The 21,966-nt window shown below is 45.2% G+C and overlaps 1 protein-coding gene across 5 annotated transcripts in view; it reads right to left on the bottom strand.

Annotated features, from left to right (window-relative positions):
- The window catches only part of SRSF11 (serine and arginine rich splicing factor 11), a 1,393,100-nt gene that overhangs the window by 1,176,516 nt on the left and 194,618 nt on the right, over positions 1-21,966 (bottom strand). For 3 of the 5 annotated variants that reach the window (XM_044085835.1, XM_044085836.1, XM_044085834.1), the window contains exon 2: positions 19,118-19,232. The exons of the other annotated variants lie outside the window; for them this stretch is intronic. The gene's annotated coding sequence lies outside the window, so the exon portion shown is untranslated. The remainder of the gene's footprint in view (positions 1-19,117; positions 19,233-21,966) is intronic. 5 annotated transcript variants of the gene reach the window in all.

Genomic DNA, 21,966 nt, shown 5'->3' with positions numbered 1-21,966 from the left:
GGTCAGCAGCAGGGTTTTTATATAGAAATTTATGAGAGTCTGGGACCCTGTAGTACCTGTCTGGCTTAACGGGTGCAGGGGGTATAGAGTCTGGAGACAGGCCGGACTCTGAAAAAACATCTACAATGTCCAGAACAGGAGGAATAGCAAGGGGCCTGTGCTGAGGAAGTAAAAGAAAATCTGAGCCTTTTCTTGGATTCTGAATAATCCTGGCTCTCCCAATGAAAGTGCTCCCTCATAGTACGCAGGGTTTCCCCAAAAGAGTAATCCTCAGGAGGAGAAGCTGAAGATTCTTCAGCATCAGAATCCTCCTAGGGAGGAAGAGAGTATTCCTGATCAGAGGAGGAATCAGAGGAAATGGAAACCTGATCTGAAGATTCATATTCTGTCTCTTGCCTAGGCCTCTTATCAGGGAGATGGGAACCCCTGATCAAAGTAATAAGGTCTTCGGCCATTTTGAGCATCTGTTTTTTAGGCATGGAAGTCTGTCCTGGAGAATGTTGTACTTGTTTCTTTGTCTTTAGAGCTGCTTTAGTCTTTGGCTTTGAAGCTGAAGATGGCTTTACATATAACTGTGTCGGTCTGAAAACGCCCTCAGAAGCAGATGCCTGCACAGTGGCTCCAGACCCATCTGAGGGAATAGTTTCCAAGGATCCAATACCTTGGGTTTCCAGAGGCCCAGTCGGCTCCACGTGTGAAGCGGCCCGTGGCTCTGAGATAGCAGGTGTCAGGGGCTGCGAAAGCGCCTCACTGAGAACCGGCGAACAGACTACTAGCTTAGCGGAAGCCTCATAGTCCGTTTTGGACCTCGGATGCCTGACCTTGTCTTTAATCCTTGCGTATTTTACAGACTCCGGTAGTCAGCTGTTCTGTCGGCATTGTATAATTGAATCTGCGGCCAAAGTAATGAAAGGCAAAATCGTACCGACGCTTAATAGTGCGTTGGTTAAATTTAGCACAAAACCGACAAGCAATGTCGTGGTCAGGGCAGAGGCAAGGAATAGAGTAAGACTGAAAATCCTTATGAGGTATTTGCTTCCCACAAGAAATACAATTGTTAACTTTTTCTGACATCGGTTTGGAGCAAGAAAAAAGCTTCCCCAACGGGGCTACTTAGCTTTATTGAAGACTTCAGATCTGAAATTCGAATTCGAAAATCTCAGGAGTCTGCTGACTGGCACTTGCGAACTGCTTTTGCTTCGGGCACCGCGCGGCAAGAAAGACTGAAGAAAATGGCGTCTGCTGCATCTTGTATACCCCTGGTGCACTAACGTCAGGGAAGAGGCGACAGCAACAGACGCGGGACCAGGACTTTGGAATTCAGGCTGACTGCAGGTAGCCTGCCAGCAGGATAACCCAAGTGTAATGACTGCAACAGTGAAACACTATGAACATTTATTGTTTCCAGCCTGTGGCAATGTTGAGTCCAAACACTTTTTAGGTACCATTGAAGTTTTCTCGTATGCAGTCTTGCATATGGAATTAGTAGAATGCAGGATGCCATGAAGCCCAAAGCCTGCAGAATTTTTCTTGCAGATGACTGGGCCTTTGTTGCCATCAGTTTGAAATAGGTAGTCAGTTGCCTTTGTTTGTCTGGCGTGAGATAAGCCATCTGGGCAGTTGTATTTAAGCTTGTACCCATGAATATTACCTCTTGGTCTTGACAGGGTACCTGTTTTGATTTCTTTTCCTTGACTGTGTACCCTAGGCATGTTAGTAATCTCTTTACAAATGCCAGATGCTGTAGTAGAATGTTCTTGTTCTCTGCTTGAATGAGGCAGTCATCCAAGTAAGGATATATTTGTATTCCTCTTTGTCTGCAGAATGCAATTACTGGTGCCAGGCACTTTGTGAAGACCATGGGCGCAGTAGATAAGCCAAAGGGCAGTGCAGAGAATTGGTAGTGCATTGAGCCAGCTTTGAATCTGAGGTATCTTCTGCATGTTTGTCTGACTGGGACATGCAGGCATGCCTCTTAAGTCTAAAGTCACAAGACAAGCCTTCTTGCCCAGCCTGGGCAGAAGCTGCTGTAGAGTCAACATTCTGAATTTTTGGTACATCCAGATATGTGTTTAGAATAGATAGGTCCAGTATTGGTCTCCAGGCTTTGTCCTTTCTGGGTACCAAGAACAGTCTTGAATAAAATCCTTGTCCCTGCTCTTTCTCTGGTACTTTTTGAATAGCCTTCATGTCCATGAGGGATGAGACTTGTTTTTGTGCCTCTGCCCATTGACTTTTTGGCAGGTCTGGCCAACCGTTTGCCCTTGGCAGGGTATGAAAGTGAAACTTGTAGCCTTGTGACACTATGTTTAAGATCCATTTGCCCTGGGTTATTATGTGCCAATTCTGAGGTAAAAGTGCTAGTTTTCCCCCTAAAGGTGCTGCGAGAAGATAAGTGCTTGGTGCAGGCAGGGGGAAGTCATTGGGACTGTCTCCTGTATAGCTGTGATTTGTCGTCTCCACTTTTGGAGGTAGAAGCACCCCACCGTTTAGACTTGCACGAACCTTGGGGCTGGGATCTGCCTCTAGGGCATCTGTATCTGCCCCTATGTGACCTGTCTGACACTGGAAAGGACCAATTCTTTGTAGGCCAGTGTCTGCTAAATCTTGGAGGCTGTACCTGTAAGAAATCCTTGACTGTTTGCATAGATTTAGCTTTGTCCTCCATTTTCTTGAACACCTCTTCTGCTTAACACCAAACAAGATATCATACTGTAATGGAGCATCTAATAATTTTGCTTTAACATGATCAGGTACATTTTATTCCTTTAACCAAGCATGCCTCCTAATGACAGAACCCGTAACAGCGGCCCTGCAGGAGGCCTCCAAAGAATCAAAACCACATTGCAAAGTACGCTTTCCAACTTGTTCAGCTACATGCAATAAATCCTACATTTCTTTGTTTTCTGCAAATTCAGAATTTGGCAACATTTTCTGTTTAAGCAGTGACATAATATATTGCTGATATTTGAGCATATGAAACTGACAATTTAAAGCCCTTATCGCCAAGCCCTGTCAGAGGGGGTACTTTTTTTGCAGTGGAAGCCTTGACCCCTTTGGGACCCTGAGAGAGAGTTTCTGGGTCAGCATCAGGGTCTTTGAAAAGGAATTTATAAGAGTCAGGAACCCTGTAGTATCTGTCCAGCTTAACAGGAGCTGGAGGTAAGGAGTCAGGGGTCAGACTGGACTCTGAAAATACATCTACAATGTCTAACACAGGTGGAATAGCAAGGGGCCTGTGTTGTGGTAGTAAAAGGAAGTCTCTGAGCCTTTTCTTAGATTCTGAATAATCTTGGCTCTCCCAATGGAAATGCTCCCCTCATGGTATGCAAAGTTTCCCCAAAAAAGAGTAATCCTCAGGAGGAGAGGCTGAGGGATAGATTCTTCAGCATCAGAATCCTCATAGGGAGGAAGAGAGTATTCCTTATCAGAAGAGGAATCAGATGAAATGGAAACCTGACCTTAAGATTCATATTCAGTCTCTTGCAGAAGGGGGATGGGAACCCCTGATCAAGGTAATTAAGTCTTTGGCCATTTTGAGCATCTGTTTTTTGGGCATGGAGGCCTGCCCATGAGGTTGTTTTACTCGTTTCTCTGTCTTTAAAGGTGCTTTAGTCTTTGCCTTTGAAGCTGAAGTCGTTTTAACATACAATTGAGTAGGTCTGAAAACACCCTCAGAAGCCGATGCCTGCTCAGTGGCTTCGGACCCATCTGAGGGAATAGTCTCTGAAGGTCCAATACCTTGAGTTTCCAGCGGCCTGGTAAACTCCACGTGGGAGTCGGTAGCGGCCTGTGGGTCTAAAGTAGCGGTAGTCAGGAGCTGCGAAGGCGCCTCACTGAGAACCGGCGACTGGCTTAGAGGAAGCCTAGTCGGTTTTGGACCTCAGATGCCTGTCCTTTCTTTGCGTCTCTTGTGAATTCCGGAAGTCGGCTGGTCCGACATCGTATAATTAAATCTTCTGCCAAAATAGTGAAATGCTAAATCGTACCAACGCTTAATAGTACATTGGTTAAATCTAACGCAAAACCGACAACTAGCAACGTCGTGGTCAGGGCCTAGGCAAAGAATACAGTAAGAATGAAAGTCCTTACGAGGTATTTGCTTCCCACAAGAAATACAATTATTAACTTTTTCCTGACATTGGTCTGGAGCAAGAAAAAAAGTTTCCCCAACGGGGTACTTAGCTTTTAATGAAGACTTCAGATCTGAAATTGGAACACGAAAATCTCAGGAGCCGGCCGACTGGCACTTGCGAAAGTACAGTTTTGTACCTACCATAAATGTAGATGTTCGAGGATCTACATTGCTGCAGTCATAACCTGTGGGTAGTCCGCTGTCCTCGGTCGGCCCGAATACCAAAGAGCTAGTCTGGCGTCGGTCATTGTCGCCCAGAGCTGATGTCAGTACGTAGTAGTACTTAAGCGCATGACCGACGCCATATCCTCAGTCTTTCTTGCCCCAGATGTCAGAAGGCCTAAAAATGAAAGGCCAGAGCCAAAACAGTAAACACCCAACAACCACCAGTGTGGAAATAAAGAGTATCCCAAAAAGCAACACAGCAACCCCAAACTATAGAGGGGAAGGAGGGAGGGATAATAGGACTGCAGTAATGTAGATCCTCGAACATCTACATTTATGGTAGGTACAAAACTGTACTATGTTCTTCGTCTCACATTGCTGCAGTCATAACCTGTGGGTAGAATCCCAAAGCAAAGGAAAAGGGAGGCTGGCAAACTAAATAGCATTAGGAGCTGCTAACATGCCCTGTAAAACTGCAGTGGCAAACCCAGCCCTGGACTTGGAATAAAGATGGAGATGGTAATGCTTAGTAAAAGTGTGTACTGAACTCCAAGTAGCTGCCTCCAAAATATCCTTAGTAGCTACCCCCCTCAAAAAAGCAGTAGATGTGGCAGTAGCCCTAGTAGAATGAGGTCCGATCCCAGCAGGAACATTCTTCCCATGATGAGAATAACAAAAAGCAATACATTGACCAATCCACTTAGAAATAGTCTGCTTTGAAACAGCTTTCCCTTGTGAACCCAAAGCAAAGGAAACAAATAATTGTTGAGTCTGTCTGAACTCTTTAGTTCTGCTCAAATAACGTAACTGCCTGTGGATATCCAAGGAATGTAAGACTTTTTCCCCCCTTATTTTGGGGATCAGCATAAAAAGTAGGCAAATGAATAGACTGGTTCAAGGCCACATTAGAAATCACTTTAGGCATAAAAGTAGGGTTAGTACGCAAAGAAACTCTATCCTTATGGAATATCAGAAAGGGTTCAACTGCCATGAGTGCCTGCAATTCAGATACCCTCCTAGCAGAAGTAATGGCCAACAAAAAAGCAGTCTTCCAAGACAAAAACTTCAACTCAGACGTAGCTGCAGGTTCAAAAGGAGGTAAAATAGAAGTTATGTCCTTACCATAACGTTCCACGTGGAGTGTTCATCTCGCCTTTGTTCTTACACCTGGGTTCGGAGCCGATAATGGGCTCCGTGTCGGCCGCTTGCAAGCTCTGCATCGGGAAGAAGCTCGAGACAACCTAATACCCACAATCCCCCTCTGCCTTTACCTCAGATCTAGTTTGCAAGCAAACCAGCAGTCAGAGAGAGAACACACTCATGCCAAAATTTACATAGACGCAAAAAACACATATATATATATATATATATACACATATATACATGTACATCATACATACAACTGCAAATGCAGAAGCAGAATAACCCAGACCAGGCACCAAACTGAACGTTCTCCCTGAGGGTGGGAGGGTGGGAATGTAAGAACAAAGGCGAGATGAACACTCCACATGGAACGTTATGGTAAGGACATAACTTCTATATGTGAGAGTGTTCGATCTCGCCGTTTGTTCTTACACCTGGGTAGCGTCCCTAGCTCCATGTTCTTGAGGAACTCACGGGAGGACGTTCTTGAGCACAGTGGAACCAAAGGTTGCCCTGTCCCTAGAAACCTTGTCTACCTTGTAATGAGAAATGAATGTATGTGGTTTAGACCAAGTAGCAGCCGCACAAATAGCGTCTAATGGTAGGCGAGCTGCATGAGCCAGGGATGTAGACACTGATCTTGTAGAATGTCCTTTGGGTTTGATAGATAAATCTTGATTTGAAGAATCATAAACATAGGTAATACAATCAGTTAACCATTTGGAAAGAGTTCTTTTAGTAACCTCTACACCTTTCCTGCTATCAGCAAAGGCTACAAAAAGTTGATCAGATTTCCTGTGATCCTTTGTTCTATCCAAGTAAAATCTAAGTTGTCTGTGGACATCCAACTTGTGTAACATATACTCCATTTTATTGGAGTGATTCTTGAAAAAGGTGGGTAATTCAATGGATTGATTAATGTTATTAATGGAGCAAACTTTAGGGAGAAAGGATGGATTAGTGCGAAGAGATACTCTGTCAGAGTGAAAGATTAAATAAGGGTGTTTAATGGAGAGAGCCTGAAGCTCAGATACTCTCCTAGCGGATGTAATGGCTACCAAGAAGAGGGTCTTCCACGACAAATACTTCAATGGACAAGAGGAGGCTGGTTCAAATGGGGATAACATCAATTTAGATAAGAGGTTTAGACTCCAAGGGGATGTAGGAGATCTAACTGGTGGTCTAATATGAAAAGACCCTTTTAAAAAGGCCTTACAAAGTCTGTGGGCCATAACAGGAGCCCCACATTCTTCCACATGAAAGTTGGAGATGGCAGCCAATTGCACTCAGGAGAAGCTCCTTGGTGAAACAATTCTGTTAAAAACTCCAAGATTTTGTTTAAAGGAGCTATGACAGGGTCCAATTGTTGTGTATTTGCCCAGAATACAAAGCGCTTCCATTTACTAGTGTAGGTCTTTGTAGTGGAAGCTTTATGAGAAGCCACTAGTATATTCTGAACTGCAGGTGAAAGAAGATCAGACCTGGCTAAGTAGGGAAGCGGAGCAGCCAAGCTGCTAGATGGAGTGACAAGAGCGAGGGGTGGGGAGCCCCTGACGAGTGGGTCAGTAGATCCGGCTCTGGGTCCAGGATCCAGGGTCCCCGAATGCGGTGTGTCAGAAGAAAGGGGAACCAAATTTGACGAGGCCAGAATGGGGCAATGAGGATGATCGTCCTTTGCAGGTTGTTGGCTTTCTGCAGAAACTTCGCAATCAGGGGAAAAGGAGGAAAAGCATATAGGAGGCCCGGGGGCCAATCGTGAACTAGTGCGTCCCTGGGGACTTCCCCTGGAGGGGGTAATAGGGCAAAATAGCTCCTGCATTTGGCGTTCATTGGAGACGCAAACAGATCGCAGGAAGGCTGGCCCCACTTGCGAAAAATCTTCTTCGCAACTGACTGTTTTAGGGACCACTCGTGCGGCAACAGGATTGCTCTGCTCAGCCTGTCGGCTATGGCGTTGGATGACCCCGGGATGTGCGTTGCTATCAGAAAGCGACCCGTGGACTCCGCCCATTGCCAGATTCTCATGGCCTCTCTGCATAGCTGATAGGACTTGGTTCCCCCCTGCTTGTTTATGTACCAGACTACAGACATGTTGTCCGTCTGAACTGCAATAGTCCCTAGAGGAAGAAGGGGAGCAAAGTGCAGCAACGCTAGAAACACTGCCCTCAACTCCAGAACATTGATGTGCAGATTGTACTCTAAATTGGTCCATTCGCCTTGGACTGTCTGTCCCTGAAAGATGCCCCCCCACCCTATCAGGGAAGCGTCCGTGGTCACTGTAGCTGTCGGCGTGGGTAGCACAAATGGTCTTCCTCTGGAAAGGTTGCAAGTCTGAAGCCACCAGACTAGGTGTGACTTGCATGTGTTTGTGATCAGAATTTCGTGTGTCAGAGGTAGCTGTTGGACGACCATTGTGCAAACAGTAGCCATTGTAGAACCCTCATGTGCAGTCTTCCCAATGGTATCGCAATGAGAGAAGCTGCCATGAGGCCCAAAACCTTTAGTACCAGTTCTGCTGGGGATTTTCTGGATGATAGAAGAAGAGATATGTGGGTTTGGAGTGAAGCTATCCTTTCCGGAGGAAGCCTTAGAATTAACGGATGCGTATCCAATTCCGCTCCTATGAATAAGATACGCTGTGATGGCTGTAGTAAAGATTTTTCGAAATTTACGGAAATTCCGAGGTGAACACAAAATTGTAGAGTGTAATCCCTGGCCTGTATCAGTTGACGCTGGGTGGTGGCAGAAAGGAGCCAGTCGTCCAGATACGGAAACACCTGGAATCCTAGGCGTCTCAGGTGAGACGCTACCACTGCCATGCATTTGGTGAAAACCCTGGGGGCTGAGGTCAGACCAAAGGGCAGGGCTCGAAACTGAAAGTGACTGGCTCCCAGCCGGAAGCGCAAATGATCTCTGGACGCCCTGGCCATTTTGATGTGGTAGTATGCGTCCTTCAGATCTATTGAGCACATCCAGTCGTCCTTCTGTAAGAATGGAAGGATTGACTGAAGCGTGACCATTCGGAACTTTTCTTTCTTGACGAAGGTATTGAGGTTGCTTAGGTCCAGAATGGGCCTCCAGTCCCCGGTCTTCTTTGGAACTAAAAAGAACCTTGAGTAAGTTCCGAATCCTCTCTGGTCCGCTGGGACTGGTTGGATGACTCTTTTTTCTAGCAGCTTTGAAATTTCTATAGCTGCTGGTTCTCGCAGATGGGGCGGCACATCTGGGAGTCTTCTCTTTGGAATGGGGTTGGTTAGGAATGGTATTCTGTAACCTCTGGTAACAACGCTTTTTACCCAGTTGTCTGTAGTAATGTTTTGCCAGGCCTGAGGGTATAAAGCTAAGCGACCCCAGACTGCCTCCAGAGCAGGACAGTCGGGCCTCCTCTCAGGAGTGCTGGAAAGGTTTTCCAGGGGGGGTATCCCTGTCACCTTGATTTTGCGGACCCCCTCTGCCGCCAGGGCGGCGTCTTCCACCTCTGCCTCTAGAGGGGGCATCACCCTGTGTGCCTGGGAAAGAACCTTGGGGTTTTCGAAACCACATTTTCCCACCGCGTTGCCCTTTGGGGTACGGTCTAGATGGGGTGGAAAAACGGACTCCGACAGCAGACAGAGTCTTTCCCTCCTGCTTACACCGGGTAAGGGTCTCCTTTACTTTGGGGCCAAAGAGAGTGGCACCGTCAAATGGGGCGTTAGTAAAGGAAGACTTGAAGGCTTCCGCAAATGAACATAAGCGCATCCAGGATTGTCTACGAAGAGCAATCGCTGAAGCTGCTGCCCTACTCGAACCTTCGGCTGCGTACGAGATCAGCCTCATGGACGAGTTTACAATGGATGTAAGGGTATTAGTTGTGCTGTCACTTTCTCTGAGACAGCAGCATCTGTAGTACCCTGGAGGGTATCTCCCAACTCTTTGACTAGATCCCTCGGTAGCCGTGTGAAGTGGGTCAAATAGTTCAGGGATCGCATAGAAAAGGCCGCTGAACTAAAAATGCGCTTCCCGTACCTGTCCATAGTCCTAGAATCTTTGTTAGGGGGATGGACAGATGAGGAAGATTCCGACATCTCCTTTTTCGTGGCCGCTGCAACCACCATAGCGTCCACTGGAACTCCTTTTGTCAAGTAAGCCTTGTCCTGGGGTGCAGTAATGTATTTATTAGGCTTCCTAGGGACTGGCTCCACCGTGTCAGGAGCCTCCCACGCCCTTCGAGCAATCAGCTCCATTAACTCATCGAAGGGAGGAGTGACCCAGGAGGAGGAAGGGCGAGCACCAAATGCCTTCAGCAAGACCGACTCATCCTCAGAAGGGGGGAGGGACTGCCAGTCACCTCTCTGCTTTAGGATCTCCAAGATGTCAGAAAAAGAGACATCTTCTGAAGGTGACTTTGGGGACCCTTCTGACTCATCCAAGTCAGTATCGGATGTCAAAGATTCTTGTGGAGAATCTAAGTGTCTCCTCTTACACAATCTTTTCCTAGGGACTTCTTCGGGGGGAGCATCCGAAGAAGCCTCTGAGGAAGAGGGGGCACCCTCCAGGGGTGGCTGAGACACAGGTGCTCGACGCTTGGCTGTAGCCGTGGGTGCAGAGGAGGATAACGGACCTTTATGGGGAGGAGAAGCTGTATCTGCTGAGGTGGTTGTCTGGGTAGACAACACCTTCCTCATGAGATCGAAAGCCCCCGGGTCCCGAGTCGAGGCATCTCCCGGTTCCGAAGAAATGGGAAGAATCCCCGAAACAGGCACCGAAGGCATCGACCCCGAGGACGGAACAGAGTCGATCCGAGCCGAGGCCCCGAGAGGGAGAGTCGGAACCAAAAAATCGGTCCGACTCTCGGTCCCGGAACCCAGGATGGATCTTTGGCTCAGAGACTCCGGTACCGGATCCGACGGAGTCGAGGTGAACGGAGCCGACTGAGAAAAGGACGGTTCTGGCACCGAGGGCTCCACAATCAGCAGCTCAGCCTCTTCCGGCTCCGAAGACTGGACAGGTCTCGGAGGAGGAACAGATGGAGACAGTGGAAGGCCTTCAAGTCTCGACACCAATTGAGAGGAGACCGAGATGAGTTTGGATAAGGCCGTATTCTCCATTAACTTCTGCACCACGCGGTCTACATCAGTATCAGAGAGGGGCCTGGAAGAACGGGTCTAAGGAATCGAAGACTGAGCCGACCTCAACAGTGTCGGGGGAGGGAGCTCCATCACCGGTTCCAAGACTCGAGGCTCGGAAACTGACAACAGTTGAACACTCGGCCCCGAAGTCTGTGGAACCGGTGATCTAACTTTAGCTGAAGAGCTCGGAGCCGATGGCCTGGGCTCCGACGTCTTCGATTCCTTCGAGGATTTGGATGCCTGGTCTGAAGCATCCAGAGCCTCTTGAAAAGTAGGTTTTAACAAACCCCTATCCATGAGTTTCCTGCGCCTATCTGTCATGACCCTCCCACTGAAAGAATGACAAATTGAGCAGTCTTCTTGCAGATGGAGAGGGCCAAGACAGTAGACGCAGGAACTATGATTGTCAGTAACTGACATCTTTTGCCCACATTGGCAACGCTTGAAACCAGATTTAGCCTTTTCAGACATCTTACACTTAATATAGTTAGAAACTGAGAAGTCAAGTCCAGTAATAAAGTCAAGTCCGGTGAAATTGTCGAATCCAGTTAGGAAAAAGTCAATCCGGTAGTCAAATCCAAGTAAGGGGTGGTAGGCCCCGAGGGGAACTCTAATAAGTTTAAATAAACTTAACGGAACAGAGAATTCCTCAACCTTACCACACACTCACACTAAGTCACAAACAAACTTATTATAATAAAATTACTCTGAAAATACAAGAATAAAATCTTAATCTTATCTTTAGGTGCTCGAGCTCGACCCAGTGATGCGAACGCTGCAGCGGCAAACTAGATCTGAGGTAAAGGCAGAGGGGGATTGTGGGTATTAGGTTGTCTCGAGCTTCTTCTCAATGCAGAGCTTGCAAGCGGCCGACACGGAGCCGAGGATCGGCTCCGAACCCAGGTGTAAGAACAAACGGCGAGATCGAACACTCTCACATGTAAGCTTCTCCAACACAAAATTGAGATCCCAGGAAGGAGTAGGAGCTCTACGTGGGGGTCTTATATTTTTTGCCCCTCTAAGAAATTGTTTGAACAAAGGGTGGGAAAATAAAGGAGGGTCACAATCATAGTGAGCAGAAATGGCTGCAGCATGAACCTTCACAGAAGAGAATGACAAACCCTTGTCCAGTAATTCAGTAAGATACTGTAGTGCAAAACTCAAATTAGGTACTGAAACATCACAGCCCTTTGCTGAACTCCAAAGAAAAATCCTCCTCCATTTATCAGCATAAACTTTTCGAGTACTAGGCCGCCTGGCTTCCAAAATGACATCTAAAACCTGTTGAGGAAGCTGAGACCCCACCGGCTCTAATACAGAATACGCCAGGCTGTGGGATGCAGGGACTACACCCTGACATTGAGAAAATGACTGTTTGACTGGGATAACAAATGAGGAATCTGTGGCAAAGGCCAAGGAGGCGCCTGAATTAGACTCCTCAGCAGAGGATACCAATGCTGATGTGGCCAATCTGGTGCTATTAGAATCATGGAAGGCTTGTCCCGCCTGACTTTCAAGAGTACCTTGGGAAGAAGAGGCAGAGGAGGAAAAGCATAGACGTGAAGGTTGTTCCAACTGAAAGAGAGAGCATCCACTTTCCAAGCATTTGGGTGGAACATCTTTGTGCAAAATTTTGGCAGTTGAAAATTCAGTGGAGAAGCGAACAGATCTATGTCTGGAGTTCCCCAAGCCACGGTCAATTGTTTGAATACCTGAGGATCCAGTTTCCACTCGTGGGGATCCACAATTTGCCTGCTCAATACATCTGCTAGGGAGTTCTGTGCTCCTGGCAGAAACCTTGCTTGAAGATTGATTTGCAAACTCAGAGCAGTCTCCCACAAAATCATTGCTTGTCTGCAAAGAGGGTAGGAATGGGTTCCCCCCTGCTTGTTGATGTACCACATGACTGTTGTGTTGTCTGTCTGAATCAACACCTGTCCCGGCTGAAGTAGGTCCTTGAAGGCCATCAAAGCAAATTGAACTGCTAACATCTCCTTCATGTTGATATGCAAATGTAGTAGTTTGGGAGGCCACATGTCTTGTATCCATTTCCCATTGAAGTGTGCTCCCCAAGCCAAGTCCGAGGCATCCGTCGTTAGGATCTGACTCGCCTCTGGTCGGGTCACAGAGAGTCCCTTGTTTAGGTGACATTCCTGAGCCCACCACAAGAATTCCTTCTGGATGCAAGGTATAATCCGATTGACAGTGTCCAAACCGTGGCAGTGTTGAGTCCACACACTTTTGAGATACCATTGTAACTTCCTCATATGCAGTTTGGCATTGGGAAGTACTAGAATGCAAGATGCCATGAACCCCAAGGCTTGAAGGACTGTCCTTGCAGTCAGCCTGGACATTACTGATAACTGCTGGAAGTATAGATGAAGAGTTCTTTGTTTGTCCGGGGTCAGAAATGCCATCTGAGAAGCTGTATTCAGTCTCACACCCAGAAAGCACATGTCCCGAGAGGGCACTAGACTGGACTTTATTTCGTTCACAGAATACCCTAGGCACCTTAAAACTGCCATTACATACTGGAGATGTTGTAGTAACTTGTCTTTGTCTTGAGCAAGAATCAGGCAATCGTCCAGATAAGGATAAAATTGTATTCCTCTCTGTCTGAAGAAAGCAATTACAGGAGCCAGAACTTTTGTGAATACCCTGGGTGCAGTAGATAAACCAAAGGGCAATGCAGAGAACTGATAATGAGAAGTACCAGCCCGAAATCTCAGGAATCTCCTGCAGCTGGGCCTGATAGGGATGTGAAGATAGGCCTCTGAGATCCAGGGTTACCATCCAGTGATCTTTGCCTAGCATAGGCAGAAGTTGTTGCAATATTAACATCTTGAACTTTGGAATGTCTAGGTAGGTATTGAGAATGGACAAATCCAGAATTGGCCTCCAAGTGCTTCCTTTCTTTGGCACTAGGAATAGATGGGAATAAAATCCTAGGCCTACTTCTGACGGAGGGACCACCTGAATTGCCCCCCATCTGCAAAAGCAAAGAAATTTGCTCCTGAGCCTCCAGCCTTTGCTGAGGAGGCACATCCGGCATGCCTTTGAAAGGAGGAAAAGTGTGAAAATAAAACTTGTAACCTTGATTTATTATATCCAACACCCATTTGTCCTGGGTGACCAAATGCCAGTTTTGTTTGAAAAGTCCCAACTTTCCTCCTAGAGGAGCTGCCAGTAAAGAAGGGTCTGGCAGCTGAAGATGCAGGTCATTGGGTCTGTTTACGAAAGGGCTGACCCCTGCCCTCACCAGAAGACTGTGCAGGAGAACTCCAAGTCCTAGGTCTGAAAGAACCCTGAGCGTGAGCCCTGCCTCTACCACGTCTAGACCTGCCCTTAGACTGATAGTCCGAAGAAGGATAAGACCATCCTCTAGCAGGCCAATTCCTACTAAACTTAGGGGGCTGCACCTGCATAAAATCCTTGGCCGTCTGCATAGACTTAGCCTTATCTTCCATCTTTTTCAAAACTGATTCCACAGGAGGACCAAAAAGTACTTCAGATTGAAGAGGAGCATCCAAAATCCGAGCCTTAACATGCTCTGACAAATTTTGATCCTTAAGCCAGGCATGTCTACGAATAACAACCTGTAGCAGCCACCCTGGAAGAAGCCTGAAGAGCATCGAAACCACACTGCAAAGAATGTTTGCCAACTTGATCTGATGCATGAACCAACTCCTGGAGCTCCTTACACTCTATACCCTCAGATAAAGCATCCACCTTAGATTTCAATTGGCTTAACAAAAAGTTCTGATACTTCAGCATATGAAATTGGCAATTCAAAGCCCTCATAGCTAACGTAGAGGAGGTGTACACTTTTTTCCCCCACCTATCTAACGCTCTAGAATCTTTATCCAAAGGAACTGGATTCTTAGCCACAGAAGCCCCAACACCCTTCGGACCTTGAATAATAGTTTCCGGATCAGCTCTAGGACTCTTGTACAAATACTTATGTGCTTCTGGAACTCTGTAATACCTGTCTGGCTTAACAGGGGCAGGAGGCAAAGAATCAGGATTAAGGGAAGATTCAGAAAAAACATCCTGAACAACATCTAAGACAGGAGGAATAGCCAAGGGCCTATGCTGAGGCAAAAACAAAAATTCCCTAAGCCTTTTCCGAGAATCTGAAAAATCCTGACCTTCCCACTTGAAATTTTCCCTCATGGAATGTAAAGTCTCAGAAAAAGAAAAATCCTCTGGAGGGGAAGCAGAACGACAGGAGTCCTCTGCATCCGAATCTGAATAGGAAGGAAAATCCTGAATTTCTTCAGCTGAGGAATCAGAGTAGTCTGAAGAATGATCCATTCCCTCTAAATCTGCCTCCACCCTAGGCCTCTTCTCTGGGGGGGGGGCATAGAACCCCTGATCAAAGTAATCAAGTCATCTGCCATTTTCAACATATGTTTTTTAGGAACAGGAGCTGGAGAGCTAGAACTATGACCAGGGCCAACAAGACAAGGTTTGGCCTTAGCATGGCCTTTAGCCACTGAAGTAGAGGGCCTAATAACCTTTTGTAAAGATGGAACTACAGATACCGGAGAAGCACCCTCAGCCGGGCCTACCTCCCGAGAAGCCAACTCCTGCAAAAGTAAAGGTTCCCCCTGGGATTCAGCCGAACCCTCGGCAGGATCCACAGATTCAACCGGAGGCTCTGTAGAACCGGCGTCCGCAACGGACGACTCATCCGGTTTAGACCTCAAAGATTTATCTTTACGCTTTTTAGCGGTAGCGGCGTCGGAGGATCCGACGGCATGTTATAGTTTCACCGCTTACCGAAAACAAGCCTGGCACAGTCTAATCTCCTTTTAATGGTGCGCTTATTAAATCTAGCACAAAAGCGACACCCAACCACGTCGTGCTCAGGCCCTAAGCAAGGAATACAGAAAGAATGATAATCCCTATGAGGTATCTGTTTCCCACAAGAAATGCAATTATTAACTTTTTCTGACATCCGGATAACTGAGGCAAGAAAAGACAAAAATTTCCCCAACAGGGTACTTAGCCCAACTTGGTCTTCGGTCTGAAACTCGATAAATGAAAATTTCAGAACGCCGAACGGCACTTGCAAACGCTGCTTCTGCTTCGGACCACGCGGCAAGAAAGACTGGGGATATGGTGTCGGTCATGCGCTTAAGTACTACTACGTACTAACGTCAGCTCTGGGCGACAATGACCGACGCCAGACTAGCTCTTTGGTATTCGGGCCGACCGAGGACAGCGGACGACCCACAGGTTATGACTGCAGCAATGTGAGACAAAGAACTTCTGCTTCAGGCACCGCGCGGCAAGAAAGACTGAAGAAAATGGCGTCGGCTGCATCTTTTATACCCCTGGCGCACTGACGTCAGGGAAGAGGTGACGGCAACCGACGCGGGACCTAGACTTCGGAATTCAGGCCGACTGAGGGTAGCCTGCCAGCAAGATAACCCAATTGTAAGGACTGCAACAGTGAAATACAAAGAACATCAGGAATGGCAAAAAAAACCCAACTGCAGTTAGTAGGAGGCTAAAAAAATGGGGAATGTAAACAGAAGAAAATGACTGAAAATATAAAAGATTTCAAAATTTAACAAGTAATACAGAAAGAGAAAACACTATTAATTTCTGCAAAAATTATATCAAACCAACCCAGCAGCATGGGGGCAATGCTCTGCTGCCACTCGCTGTAGCATGGCAAAAAAAAATCTGTAGAAAAAGGGCCCCAGGCAGCCTGGAAAAGTTTCAAATAACAAGCTGTTCATACCTGCCAAAGGCATCCGTCCTGCTGCTAATAAGGATGGACCTCTTCACACCATTTCAAAATATCACGTCAGTCACCCTTCTAGACAGGGGTCTAGGGAAGTAAATATTGTGGGAAGAAATAGCCAGGGAATGGTTATGGCTAGGCTTGTATAGGCCTTAAGGCAGATAGCCTAGTACCAACCAATGAACCTATATGTGTGGACTAGTACCAAAAATGGCGAACACATGGGAAGGGCGTCTGTGACATTGAAAACATACAGTATGGCATTGGAAGTTCTTGTTCAGTACAATGTCATACCAGATACAACAGTAACTGCATCCTAATGCTTGGGCAGTGGCCTGGGTGCCAAATATATCTGCTGCTGGGAAAAACCTCCAGGGGGAATTAATATTTGATCCTCCACACTACAAATCAGACAGTGTACAGAAAGATGCTCCAGACCTGTGGCTCTCATCCTTAAGTACATTGTTTCAGACAGTGTTTTGTAGTTTATCATAAAAAGGGATGGCAGGGACAGGGACCTAGCAGTGACTGGCTCAGACTCAAGCTGCTGAGTCCACACCAAAGCTGCTGAGTCCACAACAGAATCACAACAAAAGTAGAACGCTTAGCCACAAAAACAGAAGAAAACTTTGTTTCTTATTCTTTGGTGGTAATAAAGTCTTTAAATAACAACTTCTGGTTGGAAGACCCTGCTGTAAAAGTTGCTTGAGGGACAGAAGAAAGAGCCTTGGGTTGAAAAACATTTGACAGAACACTGCATATGGTCGTGGAAATCACCAAGACAGAACAGACACTGGTTGTGACTATCTTTATGGGGAATCTCCCTCCCACACTGACATTTTCCATTTCTGGATGACATGAAGCCAACAGCACTAAAAATAAGAGAGAAAGGTAAGAAAGAATGCCAATGCAGCACTTAACTGAAAAACGGCTCAGTAACCAGCAGAGAAGGCACGCTTTTAGAACAACATTCAGTGATGGCATTCAAACTTGTGGCAAAGTAGTTCTGAAGTGCATGCATCCATTAATTTTATGGTCTAGACTTTGTGTGGGGAGCGTACTTGTGACATACAACGTCTGTAAAAAAAAAAAAAAAAAAAAAAAAAAAAAAAAAAAAGACTTTGGTATACTGGCCAGATGCTTGGCTATCCATGGCAGGAGAACAGACATGCAAGGAATACTGCAACAGTGCTATGGAAAGACATCATATATAGACAGTAATCTTGAGTTTGACCAGCACAAAGCCAAGAAAGTAAGAAAATCATTCTATGTTGCCCAACTCGTAGGCAAAGGTATGGCATCCAGGTCCAAGGAAATAACAGTAGCACTCTACTCAGCCCTTATAAGAATAGTAGCACTCTACGCAGCCCTTATAAGACCCATCACTGAGTGCAGTGTCCCTTTTGTCATGTACCTAGCCAAGCACTTGCACCAGTTGGAACACTCTCAAAGGCTCCTCACGAGGAGAATCCAGGGTATGAATATCCTGTCCTGAGCAGATCGCCTTAAGGTCCTGTCTGTACTCCACTCCTACAGGTTACTGAGAGGTGATCTATGCCTAGCATATAAAGGCACCCTCACATCTAGCTGTGAAGGATCTCTTGCACATCCGCAAGGTAAAACACCAGCAACACTAGATCCAAGGACCTGAAGTTTGTAATATAAAAACAACCTCACATAGGGACTGATACGTTCTTCAAAGGATTCCTGTTCCTTGGAAAAAAGTTTCCAATCTTCGTTAAACAGAGTTCATCCCTGAACCTGTTCAAAAGAAACCTTGATCATTGGATGGAGAATTGCAAATTCACCCCCAGCTTGGCCCCCATGTCTTTGATGGGCAGAGGATGACAGTAAATAAATTAATCCCAAGCTAACATAACCCACATAACCCTTAGCTACCTGTTTACAAACATACCGCACCACATAGGCATTCTGGGAAACTCGGGCAATACTAGGTTGGGTTGCATGGTTAGGCTTGTAAAGTCCCTGGTGGTCGTTAGCCTAGTATGAGCCTATGAACCTATGAGCCCAGCTCACCAAATTCAGGTTATGAATGACAAGCAGACAAAGTCTGACAGGAAGTGAACTGCACATTCTCTCAATATCTCTACTAAGTGGTTTAGGTAAATTCAACACAAACAAAACACCAGGAAGTGCTGCAAGAGCTTTACGTAAAATTTACACAAGTGTCTACTGGTGGGCAGAACACCCTGAAAATGGACGGACATACATTGCAAGGCTGGTATGGCTAGACCAAACTGTATTAAAAAAAAAAAGTCAAAACGCAAACAAAAATCTTGAAACTAAAAACTAAAAAAAAAATACAGAGATAAATGGGACGTGCACACCTACCACACAGCTATTTTCTTCTAAATAGATCTTAAAAGCATGAAATGCTGAAGGTTTTATCTGCTGAAGAGTCCTAACACAAGTGACTCAAATGATACTGAAGACAAAGCTGTTATCAGACCACAGGATCAATTACTTTGCATATTATTTTCATAAACATAGGGGGAACTCCATGACAAAATCTGTACAATTTCTGAAGCAAAATTGTGACATAAAAAAAATGAATGGTACAAGAAATGATGTGCACACTAAAGTCCGATTTCTACAACAAATATATTTTCATTAAAAATCTTTGTACGAGTGTAGATGAAAGTTTCAAAAAAATGCTGCTTTTTTTTTTTTTTACACAAGTTTAGAGCAAATTTATAGGAGATGCATTTCAAACCCCATTGCCAATTAATGGAGGATCAGCTATGAAGCCATAAATAATGGGTTCAACCACCACCAGAGCCAAATACTCACTCTGTGTGACTTTGGACAAGTCACTTAGCCTTCCACAGGTCCAGTCCACCAGGCTGCAGAAAAGGGCAGAAACAGGACCACTGAAAATGAGTTGTTACATCTTATCTGTGTTACCCTGGGGGAACAAACAGTAAAACAAACAAAACCGGATGTGTAGCAAACAACTGCCATATATAAGCATTTTCAATGTCTCAAAGGAACACTAGTTCTTGCTACTGTGTTTTAAGTGATTTTTTTTTTTCATTGCCCACTTGGGAATGTAGGGGTTTAGATATTAAACAAGGAAGCTTGCTGGGGCCCACAAGCTGCTAGCCTGGACTTAACATTATATAATTTTACATGGAAGTTACTTGCATAGGAAAATTGTGTTAAACCTTTTAAAAAAAAAAAAAAAAAAGGACCGAATAAATTATACATATACTTAACTCACAAATTATTATAGATGTGACATTTTAAAGCTATATGTCACTAACCAACAAGCAACTTTCACCCTGTTTAAAACTGCTGAGCCACATCTTGACTTTTTTTTTTAATATACAAAACAGACACATGGAATGTTGTAAAAAAAATCTAAAAATCAGTATCTTACCACTGCAGTTCTTAAAGAGAAATTACATACAAAGGAACAAAAAACACACGTTATTTAAGGAAAACTACACCATCCAATGTAGTTGGCCTTACCCTAGGGTTAATCACCCATTTGTTGCTTTCAGCACAGAAACAATTCAGTACCCTTCAAATGTTTCATTTCTACTTGTTTCCCCTAACATATATACAGAAGGTATTTTCTTCTTGCTCAAATCTCTATTTCTTTGAAAATAAATTTATCTCTGTTTGCAAAAAGTACAGTGCTGTAAGATCTTACCATAACAGCAGATGGCCTACTTATCACTGTTGGAAGTATTCTTTACTCTTGGGATATCCTGCATAGGACAGCCTAACATCTGACCAGTATACCAAAGCCTTTACACCTTCTCAGCATCATATGTCAAATGTGTCTTGCACAAAGTGTAAGGTACATACGTGATGTACAGATGCCCAAACCTCAGAAATGAAATGCCCCAAGAGAACCACACCAACCCCAAAGAAAAAGTTAACATGCCCATCCAGGAAGGGAAACAGAAGGAGATAAGAATGTAAGAGGAGACCCTTCAGCCAGCAGTAGGGCAACAGAAAATAAAAAGGGGTAGGAGGGAAGGGCAGAATACAGTGAGATGTAGGACTATTACTATGGTAAGATCTTACACAACTGTACTATATCCTTCCTTATCACTGTTGCAGTATTCTTCACTCTTGGGAGAGTACAAAAGCTACTAAAAGTTGCTCATATTTTCCGAGACATTTTGTCGTATCAGAGTAATATCTGAGCTGTTTTTGTAAATCCAAACAGAGCATTACCTTCTCACTAGAAGACTCTGGAGAAAGAAAAAAAGGAGAGAAGATGAATACACTGATTCAATGACAAATCATTAACCACCCTAGGAATAAGAGGAGGACTGGTATGAAGACACACCCTGTAAGTGTGAAAAAACAAAAAAGGAGGAACCACTGTAAGGGCTTGGTGTTCAGAAACACTCCCAAACAGTAGTAAGAGCCACCAACAATACAGTCTTCCAAGTACAATGTTGCAGAGAAGAAAAGGAAAGCTCAAAAGGGAACTGAATCAAATTTTCAGTAACAAAAATTAAGGTCCTAAGAAGGATACTTTCTTGGGGTATGATATAAAGGATGCCTTTTAGGAATTCTATGACTTCCAAACTAGAAGCCAAAGGTGGGGCAGACAGGAAGAAATGGCCGACAAATGAACTTTAACAGAAAAAATATGCCAAAGTAGTACTAAGCAACTCATAAGCACATAAAAAAGGACCATAGGGACCCCCTACCTAAACGGTCCTGGTCACGCCAGAGACACCACATAGAAAACTCCTTTCATTTAGCCACATTTATTTTATATTTGTTAACCGGGAAAGTCTGACTTGCAAGGAGCAAAGTTTCAGAGGAGGCCCAGGGAGAAACGCTCCAGACGCATATCTTTGTAACGTAAGATGTAATACAAGATTTTCTAGTAGTGTTTTTTTTCCTGGCCTTATACGAAACCAGAAGCATGTCCTCACAAATGGTCTGAAAGGAATCAAAACCCTAAAACCCAAAGGGTCAGATCTAGTGTGGACAAGTGAGGAAGAATGAGAGACCTCAGTCTTGTGTGAGAAGATCCATCCTGTGAGGCACCTTCTGATGAGTGCCCCTGGCCATGTGAAAGACGGGGGAATCCGTGCTGACTGGGTCAAATGGGAGTCACCAGAAAGACTTTGGGTGAATCCCACATGAACTTGTACAAAACCCTGGCAAATACAGGAAGAGGAGGATAGGCATACAGGAACACCCCCTTTGAAGAACAAGACATGGCATCTGCTTTCCAAGCCAGTGGAATTCGAACTCTGCAACAGAACTGGGGAAGTTATCTGATCAGAGGGGAAACAAAATTACCTACCTCAGTAGTACTCCACCAATGTACAATGTCCAAAAATACCACTCTGCGAATCATCCATTCATGAAGTTGTGTCCTGGACCTGATCAAACAAAGTCTGCCACTAGACTGTACTCTGAAGGGATGTAAACCTCGTAAAGAATCAAATTATGAAGGATTTTGAAATTCCAAGCCTGAAGGGCTAGTTTGCAAAGAAGATAAGATTTTGTGCCACCCCCCCCCCCCCCACCCCCACACTTGTTGATACACCACATCAATGTGATGTTGTTTGTAAAAAGTTTTAGAGGACCTGGAAACCAGAGGGAGTGAAAGGTCTGAAGAGCTAGAATTAGAGCCTTCATTTCTTTGATAATGATGTGGT

The sequence above is a fragment of the Protopterus annectens genome, chromosome 10.part0 (assembly GCF_019279795.1).
Source record: "Protopterus annectens isolate FY-2018-M chromosome 10.part0, PAN1.0, whole genome shotgun sequence".
Taxonomy (NCBI): Eukaryota; Metazoa; Chordata; order Ceratodontiformes; family Protopteridae; genus Protopterus; species Protopterus annectens.
Note: the sequence above shows the minus strand (reverse complement) of the source record. Positions and strands in the feature narration are given on the sequence as shown.